The sequence below is a fragment of the Gossypium arboreum genome, chromosome 7, assembly GCF_025698485.1.
Source record: "Gossypium arboreum isolate Shixiya-1 chromosome 7, ASM2569848v2, whole genome shotgun sequence".
In the NCBI taxonomy this organism is placed as follows: domain Eukaryota; kingdom Viridiplantae; phylum Streptophyta; class Magnoliopsida; order Malvales; family Malvaceae; genus Gossypium; species Gossypium arboreum.
Window position 1 is genome coordinate 24619760 of NC_069076.1, and position 16170 is coordinate 24635929.

The window sequence follows — 16170 nt, forward strand, 5'->3', positions numbered from 1 at the left end:
ATTTCCGAGCCAACATTGCGATATTACGGTGGCAACCCTTTAAGTCCGTAGACTCGACCGAATTATCTCGTTATTCGCAAGCTCAAATCGATAGTCTTGCTTTTGCAATTTACGACCGCATCGTGCATGGTCAACCCATCCAAACCAAGAATAACGTCGAATTCATCGAACGGCAAAAGCATCAAGTCTGCAGGAAACAAGAACCTCGGAACACTAGGGGACTTTTCTTGCACACTTTGTTGACAAGCACGTAATGACCCAAGGGTTTGACACCGAATTACAAACTCAAGAGACTCAATAGGCAAAGTCTTCTTTGGATGCTAAGGTTTCACATATATAAGATTGAGTAGAACCGGGGTCAATCAAAGCAATCACATTAGTATTGAAAAGAGTGAAAGCACCGTAATGACATCCGGAGAGGCAAGATCCTCGCGCGTGGCGTATGGCATAAGTCCTCGCAGGAGCACGAGCCTCGAATCGATGGTAGCATCTCTAGATCCTCTCGACCGCCATCGACATTGCCCATATTTCTAGGTGGCCTACCTCGGCAAATGGTAGCACGGGTTTCCACTCGACTCACATTCTGCTCAAGCATCCTCGGGCAATCCTTCATAAAGTGGTCGGCCGATCCACACTTATAGCAGGAGCGATCACGAAACCAACAGCTCCCGAATGCCATTTGCCACAATGTTGACACTCGCGCTCTCTCGGCGATCATTTCCACCATCGGCGATCAAGTGACTCGTGTGGTCACAAGGGGTCGATCGCGTCCTCGTCTAGAAAAGCCCAAAGCGCCTCTAGACCGGTTCACATCATCTCGAAATCTCTTCGATGCCTGTTGAAGAGACTTTCCCGAGGACCTCTTTCGGAATTCTCCAGTTCCCACATCAGCTTTTTGTTTCTCCTTTCTAAGCTCTTCGGCTTTACAAGCTCACTCAACAAGTACTACGATCTCTCGTATTTCGAGAATGCCAACGAACATCCTTATATCATCATTCAGCCCATCCTCGAAGCGTTTACACATAATAGCTTCGGACGAAATGCATTCTCGCGCGTATCGGCATCATCATCATCCGTAGCTTTAAATTCAGTGGCCCCATGTTTTCGAATCCTATCGATTGGGGGCTTACTTGACCTTATTTGGTCGATTCTCGGAGGTATTGTAGGTCTTGGGGTTGCATTTGTCGGGAATGGAGGTTGTGGAACAGTAGTGTTAGTTCGAATGTATTGGTTAAACCATTCGTTCATCACACTATAAAAGGCTTGCCTAGCCTCATCATTCGGATTCTTTGGCCATAGGTTGAGAGTCCGCGTATTTGTCCCTTGTGCGGGAGCAGCGCCACACTCTCCCCATCATCAGCTATTGCTCGGTTGGGATCGGGATCCATTGCTATAAACAAACTCAAAGTCAAATTGTCGAAATCACCACACTATCGATTCATCATTTAATGGCATGTATAGCTAGACCCCAAACACCTCACGGTAGTCCTAGAATCGACTAAACCGTGGCTCTGATACCAATAAAATTGTAACACCCCGATCCCGAGACCATCACCAGTGTCGGACACGAGGGGTTAACAAGTCAAGTCCACATATTTTGCCCATTAATTTGACATTTCCAGTCGGGCTGGAAAACTGCGTCCACTGTCGCCTTAAAAATCATATCTCGAGTTTCAAAACTCGGAAACTGGTTTCGTAAATTTTCCCTGAATTTAGACTCATATATCCATTTATAGATTTATTTCTAGAATTTTTGGTCGGGCCAATTGGTACAGTTTATTAGTTAAAGTCACCCCTGTTATAGGGATCGACTGCTCTGACCTTCGCATGTTACAACTTGAATATCTCTCTGTACAGGGCTTTAATACTGATTCCGTTTGTTTCTAATGAAACTAGACTCAAAATGGAATCTGCACATATAAGGCATGACTCCTAATTCTTTCTGGATAATTTATAGTAAATTTTTAAAGTTGCGACAGGGGACCCAGAAACCATTCTGGCCCTGTCTCACAATAGCTTTAATATCTCTTAACAAGTAACTCCTATGACCATTTCGTTTCTTCCATATGAAAATAGACTCATCAAGGTTCATTTACATAGCTGATTCACTATTTAATACCATTCCTACAAATTTTGGTGATTTTTCACATTCACGTTACTGCAGCTGACAGCATCTGTTTTTAAGGTAGGTCTTACTTATTTTGTAGTCTCCATGAACCAACTAGTCTTGCCATACATAGGTCCACATATGATCATTTTAACCATGCCAATGGCTGATCATGTGACCAACATTCCCATTTCCAATTCATAGTCACATCATGACACCATATATATATATACAAACCGCAAATAGTCTAAGTTCATTCTTCACTTTTACGAGCCGTTTTCGCATGGCCGTACACATATACATCACCACATTTTTAAACCAACAAGGGTAGTCCTATACATGCCATTTCAAAGTTCAACCAAAATTTATACCAAAATAGAGGCGTTGATAGTGTGGATGACTTCGACTTTAATGATCCCGAATCCGATTGCTATCGAGCAAAATCTATAAGACGAGAGAGCCAAAGCAACGGGTAAGCATTTTTATGCTTAGTAAGTCTCAAGGAATAAAATCAGCTTTAATTAAAGCATTACATTCACATAACCAAATACATCATTTCACTAATACACATTCACATAATCATACTTACTTCACCATCCCAACTCTTAGGTTCATACACAAATAACGGCTTCGTTAAGGCCGATAACTCGTTCCATCATAGGAGCGGATATGCATACGCTCTTACTCCTAGCGCATAAGCACACACCACACTTACCTTGTCATTGGGAAATTTCACAAGTGCATTAGCTAAAATTTTCCAGCAAGCTTATAATTTTCAAATCACATACCTTGAGTTTAACAGGATATCGCTACTCGTTCAATCGCCTTGGGACATAGCCCTGTTATGGTAACCCGCACCAAGGCCTACGGGACTTAACCCGGATATCACGATTTGCACAAATGCCTTGGTCTTAGCCGGATAGAATGACTTCATACGAATTCCTTGGTCTTAGCCGGATGTAGCCACTAGCACAATTGCCTTGGTCTTAACCGGTTATAATTTCAAGCATAATTGTCTTGAGGCTTAGCCAGGATATCATTCAATTTCTCATGCACACATACATCAATAATCATTGGACATACATATTTATTTTTGTTACTAAGGCTCAAACACAATTATAATCACTAGCATAATCGCCTTGGGACTTAGCCGGGTATCATTCAATACTCATACACACATAAATCAATAATCAATACATCCATATTTCATTCCACATAATTCAAGTAAGGTCACTTCTTGAGGACTTACCTCGGATGTTGTCGAACGGCTTTTACGGCTATTCGATTACTTTTTCCTTCCCCTTGTCCAATTGTGGCCCTCTAAGCTCTTGAGCTAATTCAAACAAATTCAATTTATTAAAACCTCATTGTGCTAGCTTATGGCCGAATATGACAAAGAGTTTAAATGGTCATATGGCCACCCTTTAGCTTGAATACACAATGGTCATGCACATTTTATACTACATCAAGCAATTCAATACAATTCATTCGAGCATCAAGGAAAAGCTAAGGCCATCAATAGGCTACCTAAGGCCGAATATACTTGTCCATGTTGAGGCCAATTATGCACTTAATACCACACAAAAACAGCATGCATTTTACTAGTTAATGCTTTGCATATTGTAGCTCAAAACTTATAATATAGCATCAAGCACTCATATGTGTGCTAGGCGAATGTGCTTGCAATTTCACAATCATTCTTCAACATCTTCTTCTTTAAACAAACATATTCATCACTTACTTCATAACCAAAACATCATGTGCAAACATATATATACATATATGAGCATGGCCGAATTTCAAGGTGTCCATAGCCATCCAAAACACACACATTTTAACTAACATGCAAGAAGCATGAACCATGCTCATGAATGCATCATGGCCGAATATGACAATCATGCCCCTTTTTCAACTTCAATCATGGTTAAACAAAAAGAAAACTCAAAGTCTTACTCAAGATGGCTACAAAGAAATCTCAAGAGTAGACAATCCATCATTGCATGCATCATCATCAAGCTTCACACTTAGCATGCAATGGCTTTATCACCATAACAACTTTGGCCAAATACCATTTCCATGGCATAACAAAGATTTGAGCCATGGCTAACATGCACATCAAGTTAGCAACCCAAAACATGCATGAAACTCCTAACACAACCTCATACATACCTTAATCTTGATGCCAATTTAGCCAAATCACCTTCTAGATCTCTTCTAAACCAAGCATGAAGCAAAAATCCTCTTTCTTCCTCCTTATGATTTTCAGCCAAAGGATGAGAAAGGAAGAACACAACAAATTTTTTTCTTCCTTCTTTCTCAACTCACGGCAAGGGGGGGATTACCACACTCACACACATTTTTTTTTCATTTTTTTATCACCCATACACCTTTGTTTATTATTTCACCCTAATGCACCAACAAAACATGTTTCATGACATGTTTAGCCCATCCTCCTTGTCATGGCCGGCCACCACCTATAAAGGGGAATTTGACATGCAAGTCCATTATTTTGCATGCATGCTTTAATTAGTCATCACACATTTCCTATCATACTTTCAAAGTTCACTACTAAGTCCTTTCTTGTGGAATTCACCCTTATAACACTAAATCAATCATCATAAAATGTCATACATGAGCACACACATATTATAGGCATCAAAATAAATTTTAATTATTTTTATGCCTCGGTTTTGTGGTCCCGAAACCACATTCCGACTAGGGTCAATTTTGGGTGTCACAACTCTCCCCACTTAAGAAATTTTCGTCCCGAAAATCTACTGGTAAATAGGTTTGGATATCGCTCCTTCATAGAGTTCTCGGTCTCCCAAGTAGCTTCTTCTATCCCGTGCTTGAGCCATAACACTTTCACTAGCGGAACCCGCTTGTTTCATAACTCTTTCACTTCTCGTGATAGGATACTGAATCGGTTCTTCCTCATAACTCATATTAGCTTGAATTTCAATTTCGATGGACTAATCACGTGCAATGGATCGGATCTATCGTGTCGAAGCATCGAAGCGTGAAAGACATCGTGAACCTTTTCGAGTTCGGGGTAAAATCAAACGATATGCCACGGACCGACTCGCTCGGATATCTCATATGGCCCAATGAACCTCGGGCTCAACTTGCCCTTACGGTACCGAATCGAGTATCTTTTTCCAAGGCGATACCTTGAGAAACACTTTATCACCCACGATACTCGATATCCTTACGCTTCAGTCGCGTCGACTTCGACGATCGGAGGCTATCTTGAGACTTTCACGGATTACTTTCACTTTTCATTCAAGCATCCCTAATCAAATCCCACCGAAAATCTTGCTTTCACCAAGCTCGGTCCAAATCAATGGTGTACGGCATTTACGACCGTACAAGGCCTCGTAGGGTGCCATCTTAATACTTGATTGAAAGTTGTTGTTGTAAGCGAATTCAATCAACGGCAAATACCGTTCCCATGAACCACTAAACTCGAGGACGCAACATCTTAACATATCCTCAAGTATCTGAATTATCCACTCGGATTGACCATCGGTTTGGGGGTGAAAGGCGGTGCTGAAATGCAACTTGGTACCCAAAACTTCTTGCAACTTTTTCCAAAATCGCGAGGTAAATCTCGGATCTCTATTCGACACGATGGAAATAGGCACCCGTGTAATCTCTGTCGAGAAACGTCGATTCGGCTAATTTGTCCATTGAAAAATCCGTGCACGTCACGGGACAAAGTGAGCAGACTTAGTCAATCGATCTACCACGACCCAAACCGCATCCTTCTTACCTGCTGACAATGGCAGTCCGGATACAAAGTCCATTGTGACTCGATCCCATTTCCACTCGGGTATCGTGATTGGATGAAGTAATCCTGAAGGCACTGATGTTCCGCTTTCACTTGTTGACATATTAAACATCTCAAACAAAGTCGAGATGTCTCGCTTCATACCATGCCACCAAAACCGACGTTTCAAATCATTGTACATCTTCATTACTCCGGGTGGATTGCCATTCGGCTACAATGGGCTTCATTGAATTATCGAAATGAGTTCAATTCTTTGGAACACACAGACGACTTTTGAACCTCCAACAATCGTCATCATCAATTTGAAATTCGAGTCCTTGTTCGAACACACTCGGCCGCTTTTGCGACCAACTCGTCGTCGACTTTACGAGCTTCTCGAATTTGAGGTATCAATAGTGGTTTGGCTTTCAATTCACTACTAACACACTATCGGATCGAGCAGACAAGTGCATCGTTCATCGCTCGTAAGCGAATAATGATTTACGACTCAAGGCATCCGCAACCACATTCACCTTTCGGGTGATAGTCAATGACCACTCATAATCCTTTAACAGTTCAAGCCAACGCCTTTGTCGCAGATTTAAGTCTCTTTGGGTCATCAAATATTTGAGACTTTTGTGATCCGAAAAGTACACATGGCACCTTTCACCAAATAAGTAATGTCGCCAAATCTTTAAGGCGAACACGATGGCGGCCAATTCGAGATCATGGGTCGAATAATTTTTTTCTCGTGTGGCTTCAATTGCCTCGACACATAGGCTACAACTCGACCTTCTTGCATCAATATGCAACCTAACCCAAGGAGGGAGACGTCACTATAGATGACAAACTCTTTTCCAGATTCGGGTTGCACTAGAATTGGGGCTTTAGTCAAATAAGTCTTCAGTTGATCGAAACTTTTTTTGGCATTTCTCCGTCCATTCGAACTTAACATCCTTTTTGGAGTAGCTTCGTCATCGGCGTGGCTATCGTTGAGAAACCTTTTACAAATCGTCGTGAATGACGGCAAGCCCCAAAAGCTCGAACCTCGTTAATATTTCTGAGGCTTCCAATTAAGTATGGCTGAAATTTTATTGGTCGACTCGAATACCGTCTGAGATACCACATGACCCAAGAAGCTAACCTCTCTTAACGAACTCACCCTTCTTTGAACTTAGCATATAATTGCTTATCCCTTAAAATTTGTAGCACTAACCGCAGGGGTTCAGCATGTTCGATCTCATTTCTTGAATAGACCAAGATGTCATCAATGAACACGACTACGAATCGATCCAAATATGGTGCGAAGATCCGATTCATTAAATCCATAAATACCGAGGGCATTAGTGAGCCCAAACGGCATCACTAGGAACTCATAGTAACCATATCTCGTTCAAGGCGGTCTTGGGTACGTCCGAATCTCGGATTCGCAATTGATAATAGCCCGATCTCAAATCTATTTTCGAGAACACCGAGGCTCCCTTCAGTTGATCGAACAAGTCATCGATACGTGGTAACGGATATTTGTTCTTTATCGTCGCTTTATTAAGGCGACGATAGTCGATGCATGTACCGCATGGTTCCATCCTTCTTTTCACGAACAACACCTGGCGCACCCAAGGCGAGAAACTCTAAGGCGAGCAAAACCTCTATCCACCAATTCTTGCAATCGAGCTTTCAACTCCTTTAATTCCGTTGGTGCCATACGATACGGAGCTATCGAAATTGAGTGGTACGGTACCAATTCGATGCCAAATTCTATTTCCGAACAGTGGTAAACCGGCAATTCTTGAGGAAAACATCCGGGTATTCACAAACCACGCGCGAGATTCGGGTTTCTTTTACGATTCCTTGTCATCGAGCACATACGCAAGGTACGCTTCGCACCTTTTCTTACATATTTCCGAGCCAACATTGCGATATTACGGTGGCAACCCCTTTAAGTCCGTAGACTCGACCGAATTATCTCGTTATTCGCAAGACTCAAATCGATAGTCTTGCTTTTGCAATTTACGACCGCATCGTGCATGGTCAACCCATCCAAACCAAGAATAACGTCAATTCATCGAGCGGCAAAAGCATCAAGTCTGTAGGAAACAAGAACCTCGGAACACTAGGGGACTTTTCTTGCACACTTTGTTGACAAGCACGTAATGACCCAAGGGTTTGACACGAATTACAAACTCGATGAGACTCAATAGGCAAAGTCTTCTTTGGATGCTAAGGTTTCACATATATAAGATTGAGTAGAACCGGGGTCAATCAAAGCAATCACATTAGTATTGAAAAGAGTGAAAGCACCGTAATGACATCCGGAGAGGCAAAGCATCCTCGCGTCGCGTATGGCATAAGTCCTCGCAGAGCACGAGCCTCGGATCGATGGTAGCATCTCTAGATCCTCTCGACCGCCATCGACATTGCCCATATTTCTAGGTGGCCTACCTCGGCGATGGTAGCACCGGGTTTCCACTCGACTCACATTCATTCAAGCATCCTCGGGCAATCCTTCATAAAGTGGTGGCCGATCCACACTTATAGCGAGAGCGATCACGAAACCAACACTCCCCGAATGCCATTTGCCACAATGTTGACACTCCGCCCTCTCGGCGATCATTTCCACCATGGCGATCGAAGTGACTCGTGTGGTCACAAGGGTCGATCGCGTCCTCGTCTAGAAAAGCCCAAAGCGCCTCTAGACCGGTTCACATCATCTCGAAATCTCTTGATGCTGTTGAAGAGACTTTCCGAGGACCTCTTTCGAATTCTCCGGTTCCCACATCGACTTTTTGTTTCTCCTTTCTAAGCTCTTGACTTTACAAGCTCACTCAACAAGTACTACGATCTCGTATTTCGAGAATGCCAACGAACATCCTTATATCATCATTCAGCCCATCCTCGAAGCGTTTACACATAATAGCTTGGACGAAATGCATTCTCGCGTATCGGCATCATCATCATCCGTAGCTTTAAATTGGTGGCCCCATGTTTTGAATCCTATCGATTGGGGCTTACTTGACCTTATTTGGTCGATTCACGGAGGTATTGTAGGTCTTGGGGTTGCATTTGTCGGGAATGGAGGTTGTGGAACAGTAGTGTTAGTTCGAATGTATTGGTTAAACCATTCGTTCATCACACTATAAAAGGCTTGCCTAGCCTCATCATTCGGATTCTTGGCCATAGGTTGAGAGTCATGGTATTTGTCCCTTGTCGTGAGCGGCGCCACACTCTCCCCATCATCGCCTATTGCTCGGTTGGGATCGGGATCCATTGCTATAAACAAACTCAAAGTCAAATTGTCGAAATCACCACACTATCGATTCATCATTTAATGGCATGTATAGCTAGACCCCAAACACCTCACGGTAGTCCTAGAATCGACTAAACCGTGGCTCGATACCAATAAAATTGTAACACCCGATCCCGAGACCATCACCGATTGTCGGACACGAGGGGTTAACAAGTCAAGTCCACATATTTTGCCCACTAATTTGACATTTCCATCGGGCTGGAAAAGCTGCGTCCTTGTCGCCTTAAAAATCATATCTCGAGTTTCAAAACTCGAAACTGGTTTCAGTAAATTTTCCTGAATTTAGACTCATATATCCATTTATAGATTTATTTCTAGAATTTTGGTCGGGCCAATTGGTACAGTTTATTAGTTAAAGTCACCCCTGTTATAGGGATCGATTGCTCGACCTTCGCACGTTACAACTTGAATATCTCTCTCAGACAGGGCTTTAATCTGATTCCGTTTGTTTCTAATGAAACTAGACTCAAAATGGAATCTGCACATATAAGGCATGACTCCTAATTCTTTCTGGATAATTTATAGTAAATTTTAAAGTTGCGACAGGGGACCCGAAACCATTCTGGCCCTGTCTCACAATAGCTTTAATATCTCTTAACAAGTAACTCCTATGACCATTTCGTTTCTTCCATATGAAAATAGACTCATCAAGGTTCATTTACATAGCTGATTCACTATTTAATACCATTCCTACAAATTTTGGTGATTTTTCACATTCACATTACTGCAGTGACAGCATCTGTTTTTAAGGTAGGTCTTACTTATTTTGTAGTCTCCATGAACCAACTAGTCTTGCCATACATAGGTCCACATATGATCATTTTAACCATGCCAATGGCTGATCATGTGACCAACATTCCCATTTCAATTCATAGTCACATCATGACACCATATATATATATACAAACCGCAAATAGTCTAAGTTCATTCTTCACTTTTACGAGCCGTTTTGCATGGCCGTACACATATACATCACCACATTTTAAACCAACAAGGGGTAGTCCTATACATGCCATTTCAAAGTTCAACCAAAATTTATACCAAAATAGAGGCGTTGATAGTGTGGATGACTTGACTTTAATGATCCCGAATCCGATTGCTATCGAGCAAAATCTATAAGACAGAGAGCCAAAGCAACGGGTAAGCATTTTATGCTTAGTAAGTCTCAAGGAATAAAATCACTTTAATTAAAGCATTACATTCACATAACCAAATACATCATTTCACTAATACACATTCACATAATCATACTTACTTCACCATCCCAACTCTTAGGTTCATACACAAATAACGGCTTCGTTAAGGCCGATAACTCGTTCCATCATAGGAGCGGATATGCATACGCTCTTACTCCTAGCAGCAAAGCACACACCACACTTACCTTGTCATTGGGAAATTTCACAAGTGCATTAGCTAAAATTTTCCAGCAAGCTTATAATTTTCAAATCACATACCTTTGAGTTTAACAGGATATCGCTACTCGTTCAATCGCCTTGGGACATAGCTTGTTATGGTAACCCGCACCAAGGCCTCACGGACTTAACCCGGATATCACGATTTGCACAAATGCCTTGGTCTTAGCCGGATAGAATGACTCGCACGAATTCCTTGGTCTTAGCAGGATGTAGCCACTAGCACAATTGCCTTGGTCTTAACCGGTTATAATTTCAAAGATAATTGTCTTGAGGCTTAGCAGGATATCATTCAATTTCTCATGCACACATACATCAATAATCATTGGACATACATATTTATTTTTGTTACTAAGGCTCAAACACAATTATAATCACTAGCATAATCGCCGGGACTTAGCCGGGTATCATTCGAATACTCATACACACATAAATCAATAATCAATACATCCATATTTCATTCCACATAATTCAAGTAAGGTCACTTCTTGAGGACTTACCTCGGATGTTGTCGAGCGGCTTTTACGGCTATTCGATTACTTTTTCCTTCCCTTGTCCAATTGTGGCCCTCTAAGCTCTTGAGCTAATTCAAACAAATTCAATTTATTAAAACCTCATTGTGCTAGCTTATGGCGAATATGACAAAGAGTTTAAATGGTCATATGGCCACCCTTTAGCTTGAATACACAATGGTCATGCACATTTTATACTACATCAAGCAATTCAATACAATTCATTCGAGCATCAAGGAAAAGCTAAGGCCATCAATAGGCTACCTAAGGCCGAATATACTTGTCCATGTTGAGGCCAATTATGCACTTAATACCACACAAAAACAGCATGCATTTTACTAGTTAATGCTTTGCATATTGTAGCTCAAAACTTATAATATAGCATCAAGCACTCATATGTGTGCTAGGCGAATGTGCTTGCAATTTCACAATCATTCTTCAACATCTTCTTCTTTAAACAAACATATTCATCACTTACTTCATAACCAAAACATCATGTGCAAACATATATATACATATATGAGCATGGCGAATTTCAAGGTGTCCATAGCCATCCAAACACACACATTTTAACTAACATGCAAGAAGCATGAACCATGCTCATGAATGCATCATGGCCGAATATGACAATCATGCCCCTTTTTCAACTTCAATCATGGTTAAACAAAAAGAAAACTCAAAGTCTTACTCAAGATGGCTACAAAGAAATCTCAAGAGTAGACAATCCATCATTGCATGCATCATCATCAAGCTTCACACTTAGCATGCAATGGCTTTATCACCATAACAACTTTGGCCAAATACCATTTCCATGGCATAACAAAGATTTGAGCCATGGCTAACATGCACATCAAGTTAGCAACCCAAAACATGCATGAAACTCCTAACACAACCTCATACATACCTTAATCTTGATGCCAATTTAGCCAAATCACCTTCTAGATCTCTTCTAAACCAAGCATGAAGCAAAAATCCTCTTTCTTCCTCCTTATGATTTTCGGCCAAAAGGATGAGAAAGGAAAACACAACAAATTTTTTCTTCCTTCTTTCTCAACTCACGGCAGGGGGATTACCACACTCACACACATTTTTTTTCATTTTTTATCACCCATACACCTTTGTTTATTATTTCACCCTAATGCACCAACAAAACATGTTTCATGACATGTTTAGCCCATCCTCCTTGTCATGGCCGGCCACCACCTATAAAGGGGAATTTGACATGCAAGTCCATTATTTTGCATGCATGCTTTAATTAGTCATCACACATTTCCCTATCATACTTTCAAAGTTCACTACTAAGTCCTTTCTTGTGGAATTCACCCTTATAACACTAAATCAATCATCATAAAATGTCATACATGAGCACACACATATTATAGGCATCAAAATAAATTTTTAATTATTTTTATGCCTCGGTTTTGTGGTCTCGAAACCACATTCCGACTAGGGTCAATTTTGGGCTGTCACAACACGCATCGGCTAAGAGTTGTGCTAGTGTAAGACATGTCTGGGACATGCATCAGCACATATATACGAGAGCTAGTATAAGACCATGTCTAAGACATGGCATCGGCAACTTATCCCATGTTCAAGGCTTATAGAATATCCGATAGTTTTCTGAAAGGTTTAACTTTAAAGGTAATGAAAGTGACTTAATAAGGAAAGAATAATAACGTTTTGAGTGATACAGATACCTATTTGGTATGCACGAATAATGAGTTCAAATTAGAAAATGTGATTTAAGTAGACGGTAATGAGTAAGCCAAGTTTATGCTTACCTTTGAGCTATGAGTATGATGACTAATGGTAAAATTGTTGTTGTATATTTATTTATATGCAACTTACTAAGCTTCATGCTTACTCTCTTTTCTTTCCCCTTTTCTTTCAGTGCCGCTTAATTAGCTCAAGGATTCTTTGAAGTCAGAGATATCGATCACACTATCAATCAAAGCACTTGGTATAGTACAAATCTTCTTCTGAGTATGGCATGTATAGGGCTAGACTAGGATGTTGATTTAAATGAGTAATTGGTTATGTATTTTGGCTTAAGTCAAAGCCCTTCATTTTGTATCAAGCTTAGAATAATGGCTATTTTTCACTTTGATAAATGCATATAATGTTCATTCTATGGATGAATTGGTGTCTATTGTGGAGAAATTTATGTATTGAAACGATCTTGTGTAGGTTGTGTAAATTGGGTGATAAAATGGCTTGGAAATGGCCTCCTTTTTTTCCACACAGAAATTGACACACGAGCGTGTGTCTAGGCCGTGTGTGACACATGACTCACTCCCATGGGTGTGTGTTTTGGCCATGTGTGTGACAGCCCTAAAGTGACCCTAGTCAGAAAGCGATTTCGGGACCGCTAAACCGAGTCACCAAATTATTTGAATGTGATATTTATTGTCTAAAATATGTGATTATGAATGTGTGGAAGTTTTAGGCTTCGATTTAGTAAATTGCATGTGAATTTAGTCAAAAGGACTTATGGGTGACATTTTTGAAATGTGATAGGCTAATCTACAAGGACCTAATAGTGCATGTAATCAAAAGCGGGGACTTGCATGTCAATTTTCCCCCCCTAATATGTAGTGGCCGGCCAAGAGCATGGGTGGACAAGATGTTATGGCTAAAAACATGTCATAAACATGTTGGGGTAGTGCATTATGTAAGGATTAATAAAATAAAGAGCATGGGCAATAAAATATTAGTGTTAGTAGGATGAGAAACAAAAAAAAAAGGAAAGGATGTGTGTGATTGTCCCCCCCATTGCCGTGAGTTGAAGGGAAGAAAAACAAAAAAAAAAAAAAAGTGTTCATCCTTTGGTTCATCCTTGGTCGAAAATTTTAAGGAGGAAGGAAGAAGAAAGGTTGAAGAGGTTCGTCCATGCATGTAACTAGGCTAAGGTATGTTTGATGATGTTCCATGAGATGCATGCATGTTTTAGTTATTAGCTTGAGTTCTACCTAGCCCATGGTCTAAATCTTGCTATGTGATGGAAATGACACTTACCATGGATGCATCATTCTTGCTTGGTGTTGATGTTGTGTTGGTGAGATATCAAGTTATTTTTGTGACCAAGTTCGATTTGAATTTTGGAATGAGTAAGGTTTTCGGCTATGGTAAATATAAGGGTGATGGATGTTGTGTCATGCTAAATCTAGATGAACAATGTTAGTGCTTATATCTCGATATTCATGAGTTTCTTTCTTGGTTTTACCTCAAACCCATGAAGTATTTTAATTGGTGATGTTAGAGATTTCGGTCATGGGATTATAAGCTTGTTAGTTTTGATGGTGAAATTTATGCCTTGCAAGGGTAAATGGTGTCTTGATGCATTCGGCCATGGTAGAAAGTAGATGTGAAATGGTAGTAAGATGAAATGCAAAATGTTAGTATTTGATTACTAGTGTATAAATGCGTATTAGCCGAGTTTTGAATTTGAAACGAAACGAGATATAATCAATACAAGTAACCATACTTGTAGGAAGTATTAAGCATATAATTGGCCTCAACATATACATGCATACTCGGCCACATGAGAAGATTAGTGTTGCATGCATTCGGTTAGAGGCAAGCATATTGATGCCTTTATCTTGGTTAGGACAATCGGCTAAAAGGGAGTGTGGGTTAATATGTTGAGTTGATGCATGATTTCACATGTATGTGACTTTAATGTCTAATGTATAAATATGGGCTAAGTGCCTTGTGTTCCTCTTTTCGATGCTCAAATGATTAAATCAATTTATTTGTTTAATTAAGCTCAAGAGCAAAGGGGATCTAAATCCGATAAAGGGAAGGAAAAAGTGGTTGAATAGCCATCAAAATCGTTCGACAACATCCGAGGTAAGTTCTTGAGTAATAGAGCTTAAATTATGATTTGATTAGATCATGTTTTAAGCAAATCAAAATCATGCTCTTTGTGTGTGGCTATTGAGCCGAAATTGCAAGTGTGATAAGTGTCTTGTGTTTGAGTTTTGCTAATGAAAATGAAATACTGAATGTGTCATGATTTATTGTTAAATGTGCATGGTTATTGAATGATGTCGGGCTAAGTCCGAAGGCTTTGTGCTAAGTGACCATATCCAGGACTAAGATCCGAAGGCATTTGTGCGAGTTACTAATTAGGGCTAAGCCCAAAGGCATTGGTGCGAGTTACTAAATCCGGGTTAAGTCCCGAAGGCATTTGTGCGAAGTTACTATAACAGGGCTATGTCCCAAGGCATTTGAACGAGTAGCTATATCGATTAAACGCAAGGTATGCGTGATTCGGGAATGAATGAACTTGTTGTAAAAATTTCGATTAATACGCTTGTGAAATCCCAACAATGAGGTATGTTTCGTATGTGCTTTGAATTAGTTGAGCCCTTACAAATAAGTATTCGCTCGGTTGATAAATGAGCTCTAGGCCTTTAGCTAAGTTAATCTTTCATGTATGAATATAAGGGTTGGTAATGTGAAGTAAGTATGATATTGAGAATTTGTGCATATGAAATTATCTGCTTAGCTACATGAATGCTATACTTTGGTTGTGTTTAAATTCATGGCTCAAACTTACTAAGCATTAAATGCTTACTCCGTTTTCTTTGATTTTACATTTTATAGATTTTGGTTCTTCAACTATCGGACTCGGGATTTTGAAGTCGAAGTCGCCCACACTATCAAAGCTCCTTTCGGTATATTTTTGGTTGGACTTTGAAATGGCATGTATAGGACTACCCTTTTGTTGTAGGTCATGTACCTTTCGATTTTGTGTAAATTTGGATAGCCATGCGAAAATGGCTTAAGTATACTTTGGGCATGGTATTATAATCATTGTATGTTGTTCATTAAGAGGTATTGAAATGTTTGGAAACGATTAGCCATTGGGATGGTTAATCATGATCATATTTTCTGCTATTTATGTTAAAGGGCTAGTTGAATCATGGAAACTATGAAATAGGTAAAGCCTACCTTAAAGATAGATGCTAACAATACGACAATTGCGATGGACGTGGATGTGAAAAATCACTAAAATAGTAAGAATGGAATTAAATAGTGAATAAATTATGTAAACGAAC

General features: G+C 40.2%; 1 long non-coding RNA gene across 1 annotated transcript in view; it reads right to left on the reverse strand.

Annotated features, from left to right (window-relative positions):
- Positions 1-2178: 2178 nt before the first annotated feature.
- LOC108466536 (uncharacterized) overlaps positions 2179-16170 on the reverse strand; it is a 28156-nt gene continuing 14164 nt past the window's right edge. The window contains exon 8 of the long non-coding RNA XR_008286135.1: positions 2179-2551. This is a non-coding gene — a long non-coding RNA (uncharacterized LOC108466536). The remainder of the gene's footprint in view (positions 2552-16170) is intronic.